Genomic DNA, 9,081 nt, shown 5'->3' on the forward strand with positions numbered 1-9,081 from the left:
GCTCAAAGAACACCTGGACCCGCACCCTTCCCTTCCTCCTTCCCAACATCCCAAGACCCTTCCCAGTTGTTGGACCTCAAATAACTTCACTGAGTTCTCATCCGTCTTGCGCGTTACTGTTTTGGCCCAGGACATTGGCTTAGTAAACACGCACATCCCCACATGCTCGCACAACCCCAACCCCATTATCCCCATAATAAAGATGACAATTAGCTCCCAAATTAATCTTTTTTTAAAAAAAAGATTTATTTGGGCGCCTGGGTGGCTCAGTAGGTTAAGCCGCTGCCTTCGGCTCAGGTCACGATCTCAGAGTCCTGGGATCGAGCCCCGCATCGGGCTCTCTGCTCTCTAGGGGGGCCTGCTTCCTCCTCTCTCTCTGCCTGCCTCTCTGCCTGCTTGTGATCTCTCTGTCAAATAAATAAATAAATAAATAAATAATCTTTAAAAAAGATTTATTTATTTCAGAGAGAGAGAGAGAGAGGGCACATGCGTGGGGCAGAGGGAGGGGGAGAGAGAGTCCCAGCTGGTCCTGGGGCTTGATCTCAGGAACCTGAGATAACAACCTGAGCCCAAACCAAGAGTCTGGTACTTAATTGACTGTGCCACCCAGGCCCGCCCCCTCCATTAATCTTAAAAAAAAAAAATCAACACATTACCAATAAAAATTCCAAAATGGAACTGGTAGACCTGTTGTTAAAGTTCTTATGGTGCCTTAAATATGTAAGAATATCTAATTTGAGGGGCGCCTGGGTGGCTCAGATGCTTAAACTTCTGCCTTCCGCTCCAGTCATGATCCCAGCATACTGGTATGGAGTCTCAGCGGGGAGTCTGTTTCTCCCTCTCCCCCTGCTTATGCTCTCTCTCTCTCTCTCTCTGTATCTCTCTGTCTCAAATAAATAAATAAAATCCTTTAAATAAAGAATATCTAATTTTATGAAAGAGGAAGAAAGGGGGAGGCATAGTCTTAACATATTCAGAGTATATCACAAAGCACTAGTAATTAAAACACTGTGATACGGGAGTTGGAATAGAAAATTAGATCGATGGCACAGGAAAAGTCCAAAAATCGACTTAGGTACTTGTGAGAATTAGTAAATGATATTTTAAGAACGATATTTCAAGTAACTGGGAGGGAGATGGACTAATTTATCTAAATGGGTTGGGGAGAAATGATTATCTTTTGGGAGAGGGATCAGACTCCTAATTTACACAATTCAGAAAAAAATAATTCCATGGGGCACCTGACTGTCTCAGTTGGTGGAGCATGCGACTTCTGATCTCAGGGTTGTGAGTTCGAGCCTCATGTTGGGTGTAGAAGTTACTTAAAACTAAAATCTTTTGGGGGCACCTGGGTGGCTAAGTGTGTTAAAGCCTCTACTTTCAGCTTGGGTCATGATCCCAGGGTCCTGGGATCGAGCCCTGCATCGAGCCCTGCATCGGGCTCTCTGCTTAGCGGTGAGCCTGTTTCCCCCTCTCTCTCTGCCTGCCTCTCTGCCTACTTGTGATCTCTGTCTGTCAAATAAATAAATAAATAATCTTTAAAATAAAACCTAAAATCTTCTTTAAAAAGGGAAAAGAAAAAGGAATTTCAGATTAGTTAAAGACCTAAACATAAAAAAAAAAAAACTATAAAAAACATCAGAACAGGGTCACCTGTGTGGCTCAGTCTGTTAAGCATCTGCCTTCGCCTCAGGTCATGGTCCCAGGATCCTGGGATCCAGCCCCACGTTGGGCTCCCTGCTCAGGGGGAGTCTCCTTCTCTCTTTGCCTCTGCTCCTCCCCTCGCTTGTGTTCTCTTTCTCTCTCTCAAATAAATAACATCTTTTAAAAAATACCACATCAGAACAGAATATTTTTGGAGAACGTGTTTAAAACCTTGGCAAAAAAAAGCCTTCTTGGGGCACCTGGGTGGCTCAGTGGGTTAAAGCCTCTGCCTTAGGCTCAGGTCATGATCCCAGAGTCCTGGGATTGAGCTCTGCTTCCGGCTCTCTGCTCAGCAGGGAGCCTGCTTTCCCCTTTCTCTCTGCCTGCCTCTCTGCCTACTTGTGATCTCTGTCTGTCAAATGAATAAATAAAATCTTTTTTTTAAAAAGCCTTCTTAAGATAGAAAAGGTAAAGGATACATTTTTAAAGATTTTATTTATTTGAGAGAGAAAGAGAGAGAGATCGCTATGCACAATCAGGGGGAGCAGCGGAAGGAGAGGGAGAAGCAGGCTCCCCATGCAGGGCTGGATCCCAGGACCCTGGGATCATGACCTGAGCCAAAGGCAGAAACTTAACCGACTGAGCCTCTTCCAGGCCCCAAGGCAAAAGATATTTAAAAAATAGCAATAAGCTGGGGGCGCCTGGGTGGCTCAGCTGGTTGAGTGACTGCCTTCAGCTCAGGTCAGGATGCTAGAGTTCCAGGATCAAGCTCCTCAATGCATCAGGCTCCCTGCTCAGCAGGGGGTCTGCTTCTCTCTCTGCCCTTCCCCCCTCAATCTCTGTCTCATTCTCTCTCTCAAATAAATGAATAAAATCTTTAAAAGAAAATAGCAATAAGCAACATTAAGTGGTCATTCTTGGTACTTTATCTGCATTAATTTGTTTTAATCCTTACAACAGAACCTCACAGGGGCGCCTGGGTGGCTCAGTGGGTTAAAGCCTCTGCCTTCGGCTCAGGTCATGATCCCGGGGTCCTGGGATCGGGCCCCTCATCGGGCTCTCTGCTCAGCAGGGAGCCTGCTTCCCTTCCTCTCTCTCTGCCTGCCTCTCTGCCTACTTGTGAACTCTGTCTGTCAAATAAATAAATAAAATCCTTAAAAAAAAAAACAAAAACAGAACCTCACAACAGTAAGGTTCCATTTATTATCCCAATGTCTAGATCAGGAAACCAGGGTACAGCTAGGTTAAGTCATTTGCCCTAGGTCACCCTAATCTATAAAACCTGGAATTAGAACCCAGGCGTTCTTTACCACCCTGCTGCACCGTCTCTCCAGTTTGATCCCATGGAAATATAAAACCGTAGTCCATTGCAAGATGCTACAAAGTTAAAAAAAAAAAAACTTGCAGCTGACTGGGAGAAAAAAAATCTACAGCATTAGACCCCCAGGTTAATTATCCTGTCACACACCCCAGTTCTACAAACACCAGCTTCATACGCAGACCCCAGATATGTCCATGACAAATGCTTCCCCATCAGCTGCACAATAAACCCATTCTTCATCTCCCTCAGTCTCTCTCTTAATCTCTTGCTCACATCTTTCCAACTTTTTCAACACCGCGCTTTCTCTCTCTCTCTCTCTCTCTCTGGTGCATCTGGGGTCTCATTGCAAGGCAACTGTGGAGTGGGATTAACAGAAAATATAGAGGGAAGAGAGAGGGCAATTGGAGGGTGACATTGGGGATGTTTAGAGACAGATGTGAGTGGAGATCAAAGGTGGCTTGGGGCGAGGTTGGGATCTATTACAGGACAGTTTGTACGCAACTAAAGGATCACGTGAAGGGCTTCAGGAGGAATGGGGCTGCTAGCCGCAAGTTTAAGAGTGCAGGCGGGAGCCACTGAAGGGTGAACTGGGAATACCATTGGAGGATTGGAAGGGACTATGGGAAGTTGGTGAGTGATTAGAGACAAAGTCCGGTCTTCTGTAAAGTTATTAAAGACAGAGCTGTTCACTCTCATAGGATGGTGTGGTCAGCTGACTAATGGCTCCCCAAAATACGTCCATGTCTTAATCCCTGGTACCTGTGAATCTTACCTTGTGTGGCAAACAATGCGTTGCAGATGTGATTTAATTACGAATTTTGAGATGGGGAGATTATCCTGGATTATCTTAATAGAATCTGGTTGTAATCTCAAGTGTCCTTATAAAAGGAAGGCAGAGGCAGCTTTGATAGAAAAGGAGAAAGCAAGGCGCTTGGGTGGTTCATTGGGTTAAGCGTCTGCCTTCGGGTCAGGTCATGATCCTGGGGTCCTGGGATCGAGCCCCGCATCGGGCTCTCTTTCTCCCTCTCCTTCTGCTGCTCCTCCTGCTCCCCCCCCCCAATAAATAAATGAAATCCTAAATAGAAGAGAAAGAAAAGGAGAAGGCAATGTGACCACTGAGGCAGAGATCTTAGCGATGTAGCCACAAGACACAGAATGAAAGCAGCCACCAGAAGCGGGAAGAGGCAACAAGAAGATTCTCCCCCAAAGTCTGCAGAGAGAGTACAGCTCTTCCGACACCTTGATTTTGACCCAGTGAAACTGATTTTGGGTTTTGGGCCCCCAGAACCCTGAAAGAATACAGTTCTTATATTTAAGCCATCAAGTGTGTTGTAATTAGTTATAGCAGCCACAGGAAATGAACACAGATTTTGGTGCATGCATGCACATGGATTGTGGCTTTGTCCTAGTCCGCTTTGGGTGTCCTAATAGAATATCACAGACTGGGCACATTAAACAACAGAAATGTATTTTCTCACCGTTCAGGAGGCCAGAAGTCTGAGACCAAGGTGTCATCTGGATTCATTTCTGATAAGGACTGTCAGTCTCACAGGCAGATAGTTGCTTGTTGTTGTTATTTATTCATTTGACAGAGAGAGAGAGAGAGAGAGAGAGCACAAGCAGGGGGGAGAAGCAGAGGGAGAAGCAGACTCCCCACTGAGCAGAGAGCCTGATGCGGGGCTCGATCCCAGGACCCTGGAATCACGACCCAAGCCAATGGCAGACGACCAACTGACTGAGCCACCCAGGGGCCCCCTTCCTCTTTTTTTTTTTTTAAATTTATTTGAGAGCGAGTGTGCATGCATCAGGAGGAGGGGCAGAGTGAGAAGGAGAGAGAAAATCTCATGCAGACTCCATGCTGAATGCAGATCCTGACCCGGGGCTCGATCTCACGACCCTGAGATCATGACCTGAACCAAAATCAAGAGTCAGATGTCCAACAGACTGAGCCACCCAGGCACCCCAATCCTTTTTATATGTATACAAGCAGAAAACTTAGTTGAACTGTGTCCTACAGTTGTGTGAAAAGCAGAGCTTCTCAGTGATGATCTTGGATATTCAGCTGAGGAGATTTCCAAGGAATGTGTCGGAGGTACTGCTTGATTCTTCATACTGCTTTTAGGAACATGTGAAAGGAAAGAGATAAATTGAGGGAAGAACTGCTATGCAAAATGGATCCAGGATTTGGTGGTCTGGAAACTTCTCTGGCTGTCCAGATTGCAGAAGATACAGAATTTAGGAGATTTACTTTCAGCAAAGTATGTTCTGGAGAGAGAGCCAAAGGTGTGGCTGGACAGCCATTTGCTAGTACTAAAGAGATTAGATGTGTGACTCATGGATCCTCTCAACCATTTCAGCGGAAGTCTGGAATGAGGAAGGAACCTTCCATGAAAGTTTTGTGGAAGACTCTTTGGTCTACTGGTGTAAATCCTTGGGACTTCCATGAAGACCCACAAAATTTTTGAGGATGAATGTTATACTGACAGAAACACTGGCCCAGTTGGCTTGCAAGAAATGGAGATAGGATGAAATGAAGGAAGGATGTTGGACTCCCAAAATTCTACTGGAAGGACACAGGGCTGAAGCTACTTAGCAGCAAACATGTGCTACCCTGCAAAAGAAAGGGTTAATGATTCTGAGGGCAGAGTGATGGGCCCAAAGGTGGAGCCCCACGTCACTGTGAATTAGTCCCAGGTCTTGAAACCTAATGGAACGAGCTCTGTTGGATTTCAAAATTACTTGGGACAGTGGCACCTTGTTTCTGTCCATTTTTTTCCCTTTTGGATTAAGAATGCCTATAACTCCTATCTTATGTCTGTCCCACCACTGTGTTTTGGGGACAGATAATTTACTTTCTAGTATCACAAGCCGGGTGATAGAGAGGAATTTTGCCTCAGGTTGGATCATACCCAGAGTCTCACTTATACCTGACTCAGATGATAAAATTTGGAACCTTTGGGCTGATGAAACTTAAGTGAGATTTTGAGGGGCTCCTGGGTGGCTCAGTCGTTAAGCATCTGCCTTCAGCTCAGGTCATGATCCCAGAGTCCTGGGATTGAGCCCTGCATGGGGCTTCCTGATCTGCAGGAAGCCTGCTTTTCCCTCTCCCACACCCCCTGCCTGTTTCCCCTCTCTCGCTGTGTCTTTCTCTGTCATATAAATAAATAAAATCTTTTGTTAAAAAAGTGAGATTTTGAAGTTGAGTTGATGCTGTAATGGATGAAAGTTGGGGGGTATTGGGATGAGGTACATGTATTTTGCATGTGGGGTAGATGTGTATCTTTGGGGACCAAAAGGTATAGTATTGAATGATTCCCCCCCCCCAAAGATATGCACATCCTAATTTCTGGAACATGTGAGTGTACTTTAGATGGCAAAAAAAAAAAAAAAAAAAAAGAAAGAAAGAAAAGAAAGGAAAGGAAAAGAAAAGAAAAGAAAAAGGACTTTGCAGTTGACAGATGTGATTATGGTGAGATTTTGAGATGGGGAGATTATCCTGGATTATCACTATCATGAGGACCCTAACTGTAATAACAAGTGTCCTTATAAGAGGGAAGCAGAGGCAGATTTCAGAGATGGAATGGATGGCAATTGCGACCAAAGCAGAGATTGTACTGATGTGGCTACAAGCCAAGGAATGCTGAGAGTCCCCATTGTAAGAAGTGGTGACAAACAGATTCTCCCCTAGAGTCTCTGGAGGGATTATGGCCCTGCTGGCACCTTGACTGTGGTCTTCTGGCCCCCAGAACTGTGAGAGAATACATTTCTTAGGTAGTAAGACACCAAGTTTGTGGAAATTCATTACAGCAGCCACAGGAAGCTAATGAAAATGGCTTGGGGTAGATTTGGTGATTGTTGGAGGGATGATGCTCAGAGATTATTAAAGACACTTTGAGGGACGCCTGGGTGGCTCAATCAGTTAAGCATCTGCCTTCATCTCAGGTCCTAATCTCGGGGTCCTGGGATCCAGCCCTGCATGGGTGGGGGGGGGGGAAGTCCCTGCTCAGCAGGGAGCCTGCTTCTCCCTCTCCCTCTGCCCCTCCCCCTACTTGTGTTCTCTCTCTCACTCTCTCTCAAATAAATAAATAAAGTCTTGAAAAGAAAAAGACAGTTTGAGGGTATAATTAGGAGCCATTGGAAAGTGTTTGGGTGTTGGAGCCATCAAAGGGAATACTGAAGGGTCACTGGAAGGTGGTTTGGAGGTGTAGTTGGGAGACTGGGAATGTAAATGAGGAATGTTTACAGATAACATTGGGGACTATTATAGGGAAGTTTAGGGTGTAGTTGGGAGTTTTTGGAGGGTGGTTTGGATGGTATGGAAAAAACTGTTAGAGTTTTTGTGGGTATGGTTGCATGTAATTTAAAACAAGGTTGGGTATAGTGATCATTGAAGAGTGGTTTGGAGGCATAGTTTTGTGCTGCAGAGTATGGTTGGGAGGATACATGGGGAGCGATTTGGGGTCCATGGGGGTGTTTTCGGTGCATACTGGGGGTGGACGGGAGAGTGACTTGGAAGTGCTCTTTGGAGGTTAATGGTTTCAAGGCTGATTGCAGATGATTTAGGGGAACGGGTTGGGGGGTAGTGAAGGGTAGTTTATTCCTACAGTTCGGGAGTCCACGGAGGTTGGATTGGGGGTACTGCTTGGGATCAGTGGATCATAGTTTGGGGATGCAGTTGGGGGGGATGATGGAGGGTGGTTTGGAGACACACAAGTTTAGAGGAGAGTTTAGAGGTGTGGTGGTCGCTGATAGAAGGCAGTTTGGGGTATTGCTTGGGGGTCCGTTGGTGGGTGACTTGGAGTGAGGGGCGCCAGTCTGATCGCGGAGGGGGTGTGGCCTCCGTAGGAGAGCGCTCCACCACCCCTCGAGAAAGAGTGTGCGCACGCGCTCCCAGCTGGTTCGCTCCTAGCGCTCCGAGGGCAGGAAAATCGAAGACCCAAACTGGCGCCTGCGCACTAGGTCTCCGCCGCTGCTGTGGTCTCGCGCCCCGCCCCCCGTCCCCCCACCTCCCCCAGGCTCGCGCTCAGCGGCGGCTGTGTCCGTGCCGCCGGGAAGGGACGGACCCGAGGTGAGGGTCGGGGGGGCCGGGGTCCACCGGCCGCGGCCGAGCCGGCGCGCCTCTCCCCCTCTCCCCGCGCCCCCCGTCTGGCCCCCACGGCTAACAGTCGCGCGGCCGAACGCGGCCCACGGGCAGGGCGCGGAAGGGGGAGTAAGCGCGAGGCCGGGACGAGCGGTGGGGGGGCGGCGAGGGAGGGGCGCGCCCACCACCCCTCCTGGCCTGCAGCGACCCCGCCTACGTCGCGGGACGCGGACCTTCGGTGAGTAACGCCCGCTTGGAGAAGGGAGGAGACAGGGCGGGGTGAGGGCTCGGTAACGCCAACAGGGGATGTACTTGCGCGCGCACCCGCGACCTCTGACCCTGTGGTCTCACTCCAGACCCCGACCTGACCTGACTACATCTTTTTTTAACCTCGAGCTCTGGCCAGTCTTGGCCCCAGGACCTCCGATCTCACCCCCAACCTAACCATATTCTGGCCTGGTGTGATCCTCAATCCGTTTTGTTCCCTTAAACCCAGCCCTGACCCCAAACCCCACCCAGTTCTGTTCTCGGGATCCTTGGCCTGCCCCTGCTCCATCTCTGAAGCTCATCTTGCCTTGTCCTGATCATCCCAGTTTCTGGCCTGATGCTTGACCTGTCTGTTCCCTAAACTCTTGTCCAGCCCCTGATCCCCTTCCAGTCATGTCCTGTCCCCCTAACCGCAGTCTGATCCAGGTCTGTCTGGATTCCTGATCTCTGATTTCTAAACTTTCTCCCCACCCTGTGCTATCCTCCTGGTCCCCTCCTGACTCCCCATCTCCCTCCTGGCCCACCCCCTTTAGACAGTCCCTCTGTTTCCTGCCCTGTCCCTGCCCCCACCCCTGTGCTGTTTTCCCCTGTCTTCTCTTGTCCTATCACTGTCCTCATTCCTCTCCTTATTCTGTCCCAGTCTTTTCCTGTTCCTTACCTCCATTCTGAACTGGCCTTTTCCCCTCTCCCCTTCCTTGACCACCATCTTGGCCTGTCCCCCATCATGTCTTCTGACTACCATTCTATACTGACCCTCCCCTGCTCTTTT

This window comes from Enhydra lutris, unplaced genomic scaffold (genome assembly GCF_002288905.1).
Source record: "Enhydra lutris kenyoni isolate GAN:26980312 unplaced genomic scaffold, ASM228890v2 scaffoldscaffold23, whole genome shotgun sequence".
In the NCBI taxonomy this organism is placed as follows: domain Eukaryota; kingdom Metazoa; phylum Chordata; class Mammalia; order Carnivora; family Mustelidae; genus Enhydra; species Enhydra lutris.